This window comes from Macrobrachium rosenbergii, chromosome 8, assembly GCF_040412425.1.
Source record: "Macrobrachium rosenbergii isolate ZJJX-2024 chromosome 8, ASM4041242v1, whole genome shotgun sequence".
In the NCBI taxonomy this organism is placed as follows: Eukaryota; Metazoa; Arthropoda; class Malacostraca; order Decapoda; family Palaemonidae; genus Macrobrachium; species Macrobrachium rosenbergii.
Window position 1 is genome coordinate 12,157,884 of NC_089748.1, and position 15,791 is coordinate 12,173,674.

At 34.3% G+C, this 15,791-nt stretch overlaps 1 protein-coding gene across 2 annotated transcripts in view; it reads left to right on the forward strand.

The window, feature by feature from the left end:
* The window catches only part of Aplip1 (JNK-interacting protein Aplip1), a 435,485-nt gene that overhangs the window by 190,960 nt on the left and 228,734 nt on the right, over positions 1-15,791 (forward strand). The window contains exon 1 of one of the 2 annotated variants that reach the window (XR_010853664.1): positions 1,223-1,263. The exons of the other annotated variant lie outside the window; for it this stretch is intronic. The gene's annotated coding sequence lies outside the window, so the exon portion shown is untranslated. Of the gene's footprint in view, positions 1-1,222; positions 1,264-15,791 lie in introns of those variants that run through there. 2 annotated transcript variants of the gene reach the window in all.

Consider the following 15,791-nt stretch of genomic DNA (forward strand, 5'->3'; position numbering starts at 1 on the left):
GGCGTACGAGGGCATGAGATGATGAAATCAATATTGCAGGGTTAGGGCATGTTAGAATTCTTTTGGATGCTCCACTGGTTGCTTCTCTGAAGGTATATTTACTGGTTAGATAATACAATGGTTTCTAAATGGAGTTCATTGTTAATTATAAAGTTTAGAAAATATGTAGAGAAAGGTTGCTAGCGAGCTGTTCTCTGAAACAGTTGTCACAAACACAAAGTAAGTGGGAAAAAAACTGATTCGCTAGAAGCGAGTGTACGTGTTTTTGATAATATTCGCATATAAGCACTCTTGCTTGTGTACATAAGTACATCCATATCCATTATCGTTCCTACTCTTACATAAAATATATATTGCTCTCCTCATATACACCACCATAGGCATGAAAAAAAAAAAAAAAAAAAAAAAATTATAATATAGGCTATATATACAGTATATATATAGTATATATATAATTATATACATATATATATATATATATATATATACATATATATATATATATATATACATATATAAATATATATAATTAAAGTATGAATATCCATAAGATAATCACTCTGACACGTAGTTTATATATCTATCATAACCAAAAGGAAAGATAAAAGATAAAAGCCGAAGCCGAAACCGGATAGGACCTACACAGTCTTATTTTTTCCATGTGGTTTAGATTTATATATATATATATATATATGTATGTATGTATATATATAGAGATATAGAGAGAGAGAGAGAGAGAGAGAGAGAGAGAGAGAGAGAGAGAGAGAGAGAGAGAAACCAGCTAGCTCAGTCTCTCTCGCACACATAGGCAAAAGATACAGACTTCTCATATACACAGAGGAAAATATGTGCTCTGCCATCCGGTTTCTCTTTCTGACACAAAGAAATTCTCTCTCTCTCTTTCTCTCTCTCTCTCAAAGGCAATGGGATGCCCCTACAGGCCCACAAGACGGTGTTACATCGGTTGGAGCGTTTTCCAGGCCGTAAATTGTGAATGGGATGGTATATGTCGATCGTTCGGCATGAAATCATAAACGGCCTCTGATGCGAGACGCTGAAAATAAACCAGGTATTCATTATTCGGTAGAACCCCAAGAACCGATGGCACACAGACGACGATGTGGATTGGAGAGTATGTATGCGCGCACGCACGAGAGAGAGAGAGAGAGAGAGAGAGAGAGAGAGAGAGAGAGAGTTTGTACCAGGAGCAGAAACAGCTCCCAGTACAGAAAAGAGCCGCACCAACTAACTTTGCTATATCTGGTCGGTGAACGGACACTAGAGGGACGACCTGGCAACCCTCTCTCTCTCTCTCTCTCTCTCTCTCTCCTCCTCCTCCTCCTCTTCTTCTTGGCTTTGGAACCGAGAGCGGCCCCAGTCTCTCGCTAGACGGCCCCGTGCGTGTATCGCTGTTCCTCCTGCGGGCCCACGCGCCCTACATTTAAAACTCCTTAGAGTATTATCGACTCGAGGAGTGGAGGAAGAGAAAAGTTTCCTCCTCAGGCAATGGTAGTAGTGAAAGCAAATTGCTTTATTAATTGTAAATCTTGTACCAATGACGCTAGTATATTGTGCTTGGATAAGAGGTGTTAACAATGAATGAACTGGAAAATTATTGTACATTTTGTTGTCACTTTTTTGATTACCGAGGATTTCCTTCAGTTGGTTGAAAATTTAAAAGGAAATTCAAAAGGATTAACAATGAAAACAACCATTAGAAGAGATGGGGCTGAAACCGTAATACTGAAACTAGCACTATAAAATAAGTGACAATAAGGCCTTTATATACTCACAGAACAAATCATACGGGAGAAAGTGAAAAAAAAAAACACACTGAAGGAAAACAGCAGCTACATCTTAAATATAATAATGGGAATTAATATTCATATTTTGCTAACATGCCGTAGAGTTAATCCTATGCAACGTATTTTACTGGGATAATGTCCTTTTCAATTCCATGGAAGATTGCCTTTCATGTAAGCTGAATCCATGACATTAATTTGGATCTGTATTTTTGTTACCAAAACAAAACCACACCGTGACATTTTGCAAAATACTTTTTTCTCGTGGTAAGTATGGCTTTAACCATTATTTTCCGGTTACAGTAGGTCAGCGGCGGTATGATCTAGTCAACAAAAAGTTAAAAAGGTGTTTATATTTCAACTATATTGAAACAAAAACATATTCAAATCTTCTCTGTTTCAATGGAATTCCGTATTTCATTGTCTTTTAATTTCATTAATCTCTGCTTTCTACAAGGTTTACATAAATTCGCTGATATGGGTCATAGCGATAAAACGATTCACTTGAAAAGTCAAGGTAGCAGTTATTTTGGATCAACTTAAGAAGCAAACGGCAACACTGAGGAAATGCGATTACAAACAAATATGTGATCAAGAGAAAATATAAAAACAGAGGACAAAGAAAAATTAAAATTATATGTACTACCAATGAATATATAGCAATAGAAACAAACATAAATTACATACACATACTAACATGCCTTCTACATTGACAGAGACAATATACATACAGTATATATATATATATATATATATATATATATATATATATATATATATATATATATATATATATATATATATATATATATATACACATATATGTGTATTACTGTATACTGCTACTGAAAAACACGTCAACAATATAAACACAAATCGTAACTCGATACAGCAACGGCGTAATGCTATTTAATGAATTTGTAAATGAAGAGTGCGTAATGAAACAATCCAAGAAAATTGTTTAAAGGTTTGAATTTAAACGTAAACTGTACAAGCGTGGCTCTCTCGGTGGCCATGATACAAGTGCAGCTACGCTGTACGTTCTGCGTGATATATACACGCATGAAACTAATGCCATGAGTAAAATAAAAGAAATATTTCATGGAATTGCTGTCACCTGACGGCCACTACTTTACAAGAAAGATATATTTAATGCAAATTCAGGTTCAGCAACTAAATGCAAATTTTGAAGGAGACAGGGACCTAAGAAAAAACATATATGTCTTTGCCTTTAATATATAAAAATATACCCTATATTTGCTTACAACGCAAACCAAAAATAAATAAATAAAAGGTGCACTTTTCATCCTACGTCAACGGTGAAGAGATTGATTCATTAATTGTAACAGTTGTTGGCCCAGCTTACGCAATAACAATAGAAGATAACGATTCGTTGGGAGTGTTTGTATGTTAAGAAAAGTAGACGTTTGCGTACATGTGTGTGACATTTAGTAAACATACATTTAACTCACGCACACACATATATATATATATATATATATATATATATATATATATATATATATATATATATATATATATATATATATATATATATATATATATATATATAATATATGTATATATATGTATGTACGTGTATAAATATACGTGGGTATGTGTGAAATGTACGTTTACTAAATGTCACACACTCTCTCATCTATGCAAACGGCTACTTTTCTTAACATACAAACACTTTCAAAGAATCATTATCTTTTGTTGCTATTGCGTTAGCTGTGTCAAGAACTGTGTCACAATTAATGAATCAATCTCTTCAACGTTGACGTAGGATGAAAACTACACCCTTTTTTTCTTTTTTATTTACGTTCAACTATAAGAAGAATGGAACAGAACGACTGCGAGGTGGTATATTCATATGTTCCATTTCGACTGATTGTGAATGTGCGCGTGCGCTGGCGTGGCCGTCAAACTAATATATATATATATATATATATATATATATATATATATATATATATATATATATATATATATATATATTATATACATAATCATACATACATACTTTATATATATATATACACATATTCATATATACACACATACACACACACACACAAGTATTTGCGTGTCGTAATAATACCAAATGCGAATGTGCGTCTTTATAAGGTATGGGCTATATCTGTTGTCTAGCATATACATACATACATACACAAACACACATACATACATATATATATATATATGTATGTATGGCGGGACAAAAGACATCACTATAATGTGGGGTAAGAAGAGAGGCAGTAGGAAGGCAAATTCTCTCTCTCTCTCTCTTTAACGACACTTTCTGGCTGATAGTGAGTCTGCATGATGTTAACAGAGCATCTCCTTTCTGCATAAAATGAGGTTATAATATGGAGTCTTTCAGATCCATTCCTGTCATCGGAGCCCGCTAAATGAGGGTTACAGGATAGTCTTTGTCTAGGCAACCCCGCCCTCTCTCTCTCTCTCTCTCTCTCTCTCTCTCTCTCTCTCTCTCTCTCTCTCTCTCTCTCTCTCTCTCTCTCTCTCTCTCTCTGACACTAACGAAAATGTTCAATTCAATGGTTTTCCCTTACATTAACGGCTCTTTCATTTGGAGAAAGCAGTGATACTGGTAGAGCTAACTATTGTCGTTACTTTCATGTTGCTCTCTGCAACCCAGAATCTCCTTTCCTTTCTTTCAAATGTTTTCTAATATAGTCACCGTTGCTATACAGAAATATAAAAGAAAAACATACTGGAAATGAAAACATTTTCAGAAATGATAGTCCGGTTCAGACTTAATTATTAGAAAAATGACTTCCAACTAAAAATAAATCAGTCAACCTGTTCAAATACAAAATGGCTCATTTACATTGAGAGCTATATGTTTCGTACCAACATCTATATTTCAGAACTTAATATACACAATGTATTAGCTATTTCAAAATTAGGTTCCCTCCCCAATTGATATTTCATCGCTGTTGAAAGAAAAATGATGCCTGGATTCCCCTTACTGACTTCCAACTCCTATGGGACCTTAAAATATAATTACGACTATATTTGAAAATTGGAACCAATACAAGTTAACTTTTGAAGGCAATTATTATAAAGAAGAGATAAAAATGACCACTTCGATCATAATCGTCTTTTACTTTACCTTATGCTTCACTTGCTTTTCAAATTAACGAATTATCCGAGAGTTCTTTGGCACTAATCGACTTTCAAAGGTAAGGGGATTCCAACTTCTAAGATTAACATGTCAGTTGCTAAAAACAAAATAACGGGGTTTCTTTACTATTATCAAAACAAGAAATAACAGATGTTAAAGGATGTAAAGTCTAACCTAAAAGAACTGTAACGATCATGCTTAATCAATTGGCTCGACTTATCAGTTTGCTGTGTATGAACTAAACAAATTTTACTCGCATGAGAGGGTGGCTCCCGTAAGCGCTGGGTACGAATGGTGTTGCTAAACATAATAGTGATGATATACACACTAACTATATATACTGTGTATACACAAACACGCACACACACACACACACACATATATATATATATATATATATATATATATATATATATACATACATACACACACAAACAATTAGTATATACGTGTTTACACACAATCAATTAGTATATACGTGTTTACCCAATCACTTGCAAATATATCTTGGAATATTCCTCACAATTCCCTCCTAGGTCATGCAATAAAATTAAACACGACAGAATATCGGAGACATGAACGGCACAAAAAGAGAACAAAAGAAAATCAGTCTCCCCACAACAGTATTGCAGAGGTATTCTTCTTTCCTATCCTGGGGCGAAGGGTTCCACCGACCTAAACGCAGTAATGACTTACCAGCGATCCTGAAACTGGGTCAGCAGGGAAGGAAAGACCTGTGAAACAATAGGTCGTGGGATACCCCTGCCTACTCCTACCCCTCCTCCTCCTCCATTTCTCTCTCTCTCTCTCTCTCTCTCTCTCTCTCTCTCTCTCTCTCTCTCTCTCTCTCTCTCTCTCTCTCACTGAATTAATGATAATAAACCACAAAAACGTCTATAAATACTAGAATAAAAAACAAAATAAAAAATCGAAGGTTTTGTGATGTGTATTGCAACAAACAGTCAAATTCATGACCAACACCAAATAAAAGCAGAATTCTTGGAAATTTCATCATTCCAAAAACAAATAAAAGCATAAATAAACAATCCTACTAAAGATCCATAGCTTTGTAGAAAACTTGATCAAAAAGTCACAAATCCTTATCCAAAAAATTTAAGGAGAGAAAGAGAGAGATGTGAGGGGTGGGTGGGGGAATGAAATAACAAATACACTTTAAGTAGCGAGTGAAACAAATAACAAAATCCACAGAAAGTCGCAACCAAACATCCGCCTTCATCTGTTGGCTCCTATGGCCCCCAGCGATAGCAATAAATTAGGGGATGAAAAGGATGACTTCAGATGACCCCTTTCCAAATGATCCATGAGAAGACTAGCTACACGCTAATGAAAGACCACACTCTTATGAAGACAAAAAGAAAATTTTAAATTTTAATAAGGAAATACAATATACGAAATGCAAAAAAATGAAATTTTTTAAACCAAAACAATAGCAACAAAATTTTTATTGCAATGAAAGCATCTAACCCTACGAACGAAAATAAGTAATGATATTCCGTGAATCCATTCCAGCCTACAAAACCTGCCCTAATAAGCGTCATGGAAATAACTATAATGACAACCACTGTATTCATACTACCATAAAAATAAAATATTTTGATATTTGGAACTATAACCATTCGGCGTAACAGTACACACACACAGAGAGAGAGAGAGAGAGAGAGAGAGAGAGAGAGAGAGAGAGAGAGAGAGAGAGATTATGACACACAAGAAGAGTTGGAAAAAGATAGTAGTGAAATGAAAGTAGAATTTATGGCCCTCTGCAATCCCCATATGTCATCTGCTCTTGCTTCTTCTGATCATTTATCTAAGCATTTCTTATATCTTTCGGGTTTTTTACATTATACATTTATGAAAAAGTAACTCTCTCCAGATTGACGATAAAATCTTTCACCCATCTCAAATTAACACTACACACACACACACACACACACAAACGCACATACTAACACACATACATTATACTGTGTATATTATATATATATATATATATATATATACATATGTAAATTATATAGAGCCATTTGAGTTCCTACAATTACGGTAGCATACCACTGATTCGTACACCAAGGACGGTGTGTGGTTGGATTTCGATTGGTATACTAAGACAGGCGACAGAAGGACTGAAAAGGGAACAGTGTGGGTTGGAAAAGGAATATTGTGTCGAGATCAAGTAACTGTTCTAAAATTGTTTCGTGAGAAGTTTGAAAGTAATAAGAAAAGCTGCACATGGCATATGAAGACACAGAAAGAGATTATCTTAGTACCAATAATAAGACAACATGGGGTGTTGACGATGTATGGAAAGTATAGTTAAGCTGTGAGTGTTTAAAAGTTTTCATAACGGAAGCGAAGCGTGTGATAGAATATGTAAAACGGGAGACTGACTGCTTTGATGCACAAAGCGTCTTATGTCTCCACAGGTTTTTAATATTTGTATAGAAATACTAGACGTTACGTGAAAGTTGAGATTAGAATTTCTAAGTCATGAATGAAGAGTGGAATGTCTACCGTTTACAACTGTTATACTACTGATTAGGACAGTGGTGAGAAATTGCACAACTAGATAATCAATTTGAAAGAGCTTGCAAGAAGCCAACGTTGAGATCAGTTATGAGCAAGAATAAATGTAAACCATGATGACGAAAGGTATGCCAACATGGAAGGACATTGAGGTGGTTGCTTTGCATGGGTATTTGACACATGATGCATTGTGAAAGAAGTAGTCACTCACTCACAGAAGTAAAGCAAGGAAGGAAGCAGGATGCATGCAGAAGATAAGAAATAAAATTGGAGTGAATATTAAAATCAAGTGAATGGTGGATGTTTGATGAAAACTAGAGAAAAGCGGTTGAAATTTTTGACATGAATATTTTTATGGTATGTGCAGGGTAACAGGAACTGAAATAGAGAAATATTAAAATCTGTAAAAAGCAATAGTAAAAAGGTGGAATAGGTGAAAGGACTGATTAAACTGTTTCTTAGGTCGAAAATATTTAAAAATCAGACGTTATTAGGAGGAAGGTGAAAGGACGATCTACAGAGCGCTCGATATGGTGAAAGATGTCTTGGAAAGAAGGTCCTCTATATTCTGGAAGGGGTAAACCTTGAAAAAAGGGGGCAGGGTGTAAACTGTACAGGGTATGTAGGTAAAAAAATTGTAATTTCACCTTCATTCGTACTATGTACATCTTTAAGAACTATCAACGTTTACAAGAACGAAAACGAACCTACAGTTCTTTAAAGATAGTACTAACATATTTACTAGTGTGGTTAATTGGAAACTGGTAGCTGCCATATTTATTGTGGGTACATTTTAACATCAAAATACTATTGTTACCACTGGAATTGTAAACGAAGGGTAAATTTAAAATGCATATCTCTGGGAGAAATGTATATGCGTAACTTACTTCTCGCTGTCGAAAACGCTCTTTTTTAGACGTATAAATTTTTGATATTCTCTACATTTATGTTTGCAAGTTTAACAAGAAATTAACTACGCGATGTCTTTCTATGGATCTCTGAACTAGAAACATCACGTGTTCCCAGGTGTCCCTAGTACTGGCCTACTACTTGTTTAAACTAAAAGAAGCATATCGGCCGTTAAATTGAAGTTTCAAAGACATTTTATATATATAGATTATATATATATATATATATATATATATATATATATATATAAATAAGACAAAATCCACGGAGGGAAGAGAAACAATGGTGTGCTGCAAGGCCTTTCGACTTGTCGTCCTTTACTTAGCAGACGACAAGTCCAAAGGCCTTGCAGCATTCCATTGTTTCTCTTTCCTTCGTGGATTTTGTTTTTATTTATATATTCATCACGTTCCATATTTTCGTGATTCAGTTATACATATATATATATATATATATATATATATATATATATATATATATATATATATATATATATATATATTATATATACACACATATATATGTATATGCATAGTTAATAGTTGACATTCTAAAGTGCATATACATTTCTTAAATTTGAAGCACAGGATATAACACATCATCTTACTACAGTAGACCTAAAGGTACCGCACTCGCAACCTATAAAAATATCTATTTATCGATACCCAAGTTGTCATAAATTAAACAAAATAGCTCCAAGTTTACCGATAACCGAAATGTTCATGTTCACGTGCGTATCAGAAACCGATACTTGAGTAATTATATAAAACGGCTTACAATGAAACGCTTACTGAAATGCCACATAGATTGCATATGTTCTAAAATCGTCTTTCATCTAACATCAAATATCATAGAATCCGTAATTAGTGAAGCGATATAACTACCTCAGATGGCTCTTCAATTATTCATGCAACGCTAAAGGCCGCAGCACTTGGCCAACCAACAGTCGTATGTGAGGGGGGGGAGGTATGGGGCACAGGACCCCTCTTCTCTTTTGTAATTAGCTTAAAAAACGAAAGAGGACACATCCTTCAATCTTTCTTAGGCAAGAGAACACAATAATAATCTTACTAATAAAATCTTATTATAAACATTATTATTCAGAAGATATTCCCCTATTCATATAGAACAAGCCTATAAGGGGCACTGACTTGAAATTCCTGCTTCTAAAGAATATGGTGTTCATTTGAAAGCAGTTATAGAAGATATGACATACAGAAAGAAGAGATCATTTATTAGAAAAGAAATGGGTACATTAATAATAATTCAATAGATAAAAGTATACAAATTATAAAAATGCAAGGTTAACAGTTTTAGGGTAATAATAATAATAATAATAATAATAATAATAATAATAATAATAATAATAATAATAATAGATCAAAACTTTCAGCATTGCCATCTGATCAGACAAGAATATCTCCCTTCAGATTAACTTTCACCTAAAGAGAAAATGCCAAGAGTAACAAATTAACTCGTACAATACATGACCATTCCTAATATAAACTTCAATGATAAAGACGAAAACAAGAAAACAAAGAGGCAGGTGTTGCGGAGGAGATTCTCTCTCAAGAACAAAGACAGGAGGGGATTAGTTCACAAGGGTGATTACCAGTTTCACGCCAAGCTTTGCTTCAAATGCAAGGACATTATGACATCATCGTCAAGGACTGTTCTTTGGCATGGCTTCTCTAGTTGTTCATGAGCTTTTCTCTAAGGTCAGCGACAAAGAAATTTTGCGTCATCCATGAAGCCTAAATAGCCTAAATCTCAAATCATTTAAATACATTAATTACAAATTTATAAACTGAAAATTCATATGCTTCAAAGATGGTGACTCACTGAACCAAATCCACAAACATTTCAAGAGGCTTCAAGTTCAATTCACTTGTGAGAAGGGCATTGTGCGAATCCCCAGCCAGGCATGGTAATTAAGGCATATTCCATTAAATCCCGCTGTACCTGTGTTGACCTAAGAGGTCATTTGTATATCAGATAGCTATTCGACTTTGGTGGATTACACCCAAGGTGGGAAACTGAGCACGCAGCTAGGAACCTCATTGAATATATTTGCTAAAAACCGCAAAAGTGTAACAAGCTTATATGTAAATGCATACCGACGTACCGCACAATGGAAAATTATATGTATGTAGGATAATATATATATATATATATATATATATATATATATATATATATATATATATATATATAAATACTTTTTTTCGTACACAATATTCCAAATACGACTATGTTACGGTTTAGTTTAAGTGAAACACAAAACGGACCGTCTTCTAGACAACCTCCAATATATCATCTTCGAAAATCAGAATAACCTACAAGGCAGATTTTTTCAACTCCCGAACCACATCAACTATCAAACGTTGTCCTGGGATTTCTCCGAAAATGAGCAGCACTAGTTCATCTTGAGCTCAAACCGAAACGGCCACCAATCGTTTACCCAAGAGTAAGTTAAATATTTTATTCACTCCATCTTGGACTTCTACCGAAATGGCCGAGAATCGTTTATTTCGGATTTATATCTTACGGGCAAATAAAACGCACATCTAGTCAACAATAACGCCAAAAAAGTACTGTCATATTCTGTGAATCACAGATGACAATATGAATTCAAACCTTATCATACCCGCTATATGGAAAAACTTCGGCTCTAAGATCTGTTAGGTGGCATTTGACCATTCAAACTACTTGGGTACATAAAGTACTCTATAAAATCATCTAATTTACATATATTCCTAAGTTAAAGTAATCCATGGTCTATACAAATCCCTTCATTACATTCTAGGGACGAAATTCCGCTCTGCGAAGCAAGGCGAGGAGCAGCACAAGTCAAAGACTATCTTTAGCCACCATTAAAGATTCAATGGTTGTAAAGGTCAGGGCTAGCAAATCCTGCTCTGCAACTTCCAAATGTCCTCTCCACATCAATATACACACCAGAAGTGTCCGTTTTCTTGAGGGCTAACCATTTTCTAACCAAAGCAGCAGCGAAAACAAGCGATAACAATAATTAATGCTAAACAGACAATATATCAAAATGCAATTCCTTCATGAAAAAATGACATTGTGATTGCCGGTGAAAACTTATTTCCAGTAAAATGCAGCTTACTTACAAACAGTCAACACTTATTTTCATGTAAATAATGATGCACACAACATGACGTTAAATAGCTGAAAATATGACCATTTATACCTCTTATATATTAACTATATTCGCCCACTGCGTCTTACGTGATATAAATGAATGTTAACGTAACTGACAATATATATATATATATATATATATATATATATATATATATATACCAATAATTCAATAATACAGTTAAAATTATGAAGATCATTGCACGGAAAAGTGTGTCCGCACACAGGGTGAATTAAACCTAATCAAAATTGTTGATTCGCTGTCTACAGAAAATTCTTGAAACTTTAATAAATATACAAGGTTTACAGGCTTCTGAATTCTAAACGTGATACGGCTGGCCTTTGATGAAAACGTATTTTGTGATGCAATTTTTTGCAGAATCGTTTAAGACGAAGCCGCTCAACTCTCGTTTTACTGAATGATTAACTCAGACTCGACTAATGTACAAGTCAAACATTACCTACGACCTTTCATAGAAAATTATTATAAGAAGTGTTGGGCGGAATTACCAATCCAATGCCCTTAATACCTCAGACTTGAATAATAGATGGACAGTAAACAACAAATGGTAAGACCTAGTTTAACAGTGAAGAGACAGAATTTCCTCCGCGAAAAATGCAGAATAATCGCGAGAATAGAAGACGAAGTGTGAAAATATAGACCTAAGTAAAAACAGACCTAACCGTAAAAGCAAAGAGACAGGAAAACAACGCATTGCAAAATGAGAATATAACGAAATTTCAGGGTAAAATTTATGATGAACCGGCATCTTAAAATTCTGTATTACGTGGTATTATGTGGCAGATGAAAACACGTTCTCTTAGCGATCAAATACACAAACAGAAAATAGCTTGAATCAGAAAACCTCGTATTTATATGACTTGATCTCTTACTTTACAAATTAATTGTTTTAGCTCCAGACTGTCACTCGATGGGCCGGAGTTCAATTCCCCCGGCCGGCTGATGAGTTAGAGGAATTTATTTCTGGTGATAGAAATTCATTTCTCGCTATAATGTGGTTCGGATTCCACAATAAGCTGTAGGTCCCGTTGCTAAGTAACCAATTGGTTCTTAGCCACGTAAAATAAGTCCAATCCTTCGGGCCAGCCCTAGGAGAGCTGTTAATCAGCTCAGTGGTCTGGTAAAACTAAGGTATACTTAACTTTTTTAACTTATGAGCATGACTTCGAAAGTATATGAAAACTGGATAAGGGCTCACGCTACTGTCCGGCGAGAAGAGGTTAAATATTCCGTGTGGGAGCAAGATTTGATTACGACTTCAGGCTTGCAAGCTCATCCTGTGTATCACAAATGTACACAAGCTTCTCATCTCCTGCAAGTCTTCCTCTCCCCATAATGACTGTCAACAGAACATTAAAATAAAATTATAACAACATGTACTTAACCACTAAGAATGTAGGTTCAAACACTGTTTTGTCGTACAGGTAGGGTTAGCCGCAATAAACTCTGCGTTTAAACGGTTCCACGTTTCACTTAGTACATATACAGTGTAACTCCCTCTCGATATAGAATCGATCTTCATACTTCAGAAGCCAATAGAAAAATAGGGCAACAAATTGGAAAATCTGTAAGAGGATGATGATAATATTAATAATAATAATAATAATAATAAATAATAATAATAATAATAATAATAATAATAATAATAATAATAATAATAATAATAACAGTATGTAATGGCTTAGCAAAAGATTCTTTTCGCTTCATAAGAACAAAAACTGTGACAAGACTATCACCATAGCCTTTACAGGAAAACAGCACTGTTGTCGTTACAGTCTTCTTAAAATTCAACTACTTTGGGTTTATAAGCAGCAACGTTATATATATATATATATATATATATATATATATATATATATATATATATATATATATATATATATATAAATTATATATATATATATATATATATATTACAAATTATATATATTATATATATATATATATTACAAATATATATATATATATATATATATATATATATATATATATATATATATCACTGTAAAGCAAACTGATTACCAAAATCATCTTTTACCCTCAGAATTAAAAAAAATCGAAACTGTCTGTAAAACTTCTTGAACGCATTATGTATTTTTTGAGAGATTATACAATACAGTACTACCAACTAGTTTTCTATTGTGGGAAAAAAATTGTCCTTCGTTGGCTAAAGAGAACTTGCAATATCGTAGACCCAGTACAGTGAACGTTCTTTATATCTTTGATTCCTTTTGCTATCAACTAGTACTTTTTTCCTTTAAAGCATTCATCATTAAACAACACTTCTACCACAGGCCAGTAAAAATTTCTTGATATCAACAAGTATTTGTTATGGATGACATTTTCGTTCTAATTTTTTCTCCTCCTCTTCGTCAAGCAAAATTTTCTGATCAAATAGTTCTGTATCCACGACTTCCTAACTACACATTTTCCTTCACAATATTCCGCGAGCAGTCAATTTTGCAATGGAATGTTATTATGCAGTGCTACCTATCAATAGCGCTACATCTAACAATGCGAACATTATATTATAATCTTGCTCTCATGTCATCTGTTCAAAATTCCTCGCTATCGACGTCAGGAACTCTTTAGCTAAAATTGTAATGGATTGGAGCAATGCATCTTTGTGGACCCCCTCCCCCGAAAAAAAAAAACAAAATGAGGTCACATGAACGGCCAGTAGCGATACCTTACTGAGGCCTCTTCTTCAGTATTCTGCTTTGCTTTCCCTTCCTTTCATTTCCCTATACTCAGTAGTCTCATTCGGCCGAGGTACTAGATTTGCTCAGTGCCGCCTCAACTTCAGCAAAACGTCTGTTCAAGATAATGCAAGCTGAGATCCAACTACGCCTCCTATCTGGGAACTTTGCTCTCAAGGAAATTTTACGCCTCAGGTCTCATTGTAACCAACTGTGTATTGCTACATTAGAGACTGTTTTTACTTAACTAGGGTCTAAACATATGGATAAAAATTTCAATACAGTACGCTTTGCGAATACAAAATAAGTTTGTTTATGCAACAAAATATACAAGTTCGAAATAAAAAAATCGTGTACATGTATGTCATTACATAAATTCTTTTATGGAATCTTAATATTACTGTATATCAGTTTCTAAAAACAACAAAAACAACACTAATAATAATTTGCCTTATTAAAGGTCACTTTTCGACTAAAATTCCTGGGTACACCGTAATAAGCCATTTTGGTCTGTAACGACTTCACAATCTCTTTAAAAGAGCATTACCAAGAGCTTAAGAACAACGTAACTGCTTATTGATGGCTACGCGATATTGAACTGCGGCTGCGTAAACGAGGAAAGGAGACAACAGAGCGAAATTCTGCAAAAGCGCCTAAAACCAGACTGATGCTCTCTACTACAGCTGGTGAATAATTGCAATTAACATTTTTGAAAATTACATCGCAATCATGATGTGTGTGTGTGTGTGTGTATTTATAACTATACACAATTAAGATGTCCTTTTCAAACGTGTTAGTTGCAATTATTCACCAGCTGTAGTAAGAAACAGCATCACTTTTGTTTTTGACGCTCTTGCCAATTCTGACAGTCTTCATGGTGTCTCAGACGGGAGCACTAAAGATAACCCGAAACGGTCTTTGGCACCTTCATCCTTAAAACCAATGGATCAGTAGTTAATTTATCAAAACAGAAGGCTCATCAGCAGAGCGTCGAACCCCTCCCAAACACACACACATACAATATGGCTTATTTTACCAGCTCTCTCGTTCTTCCTTGATTCTGTGGCCCTTCCGCTCTTTAAAAGCGACTGCAACATATATCAAGCCAACACTTCTTGGCCCCCATTTCCTCTTCCTACCAAAACATCCAAAAATGCACATCTTTAATCAAACTCTCCTCTTCCATTCTCTCCATGTGGCCAATCCATTTTACAACCCCCTGGTAGTTAATTAAACCTTTGAACTCTTCTGCTACGTCTTGATATTTCTCCCTTTCAATCTTCCTATTCTACTTGCACAAACCAAATAATTCATCTCAATAACTATCTTTTTCTCTTAGTTCCATTCAACATCCGCCATTCAATATGACTATACATACATACATACATATATATATATATATATATATATATATATATATATATATATATATATATATATATATATATATATATATATATATAGAGAGAGACAGAGAGAGAGAGAGAGAGAGAGAGAGAATT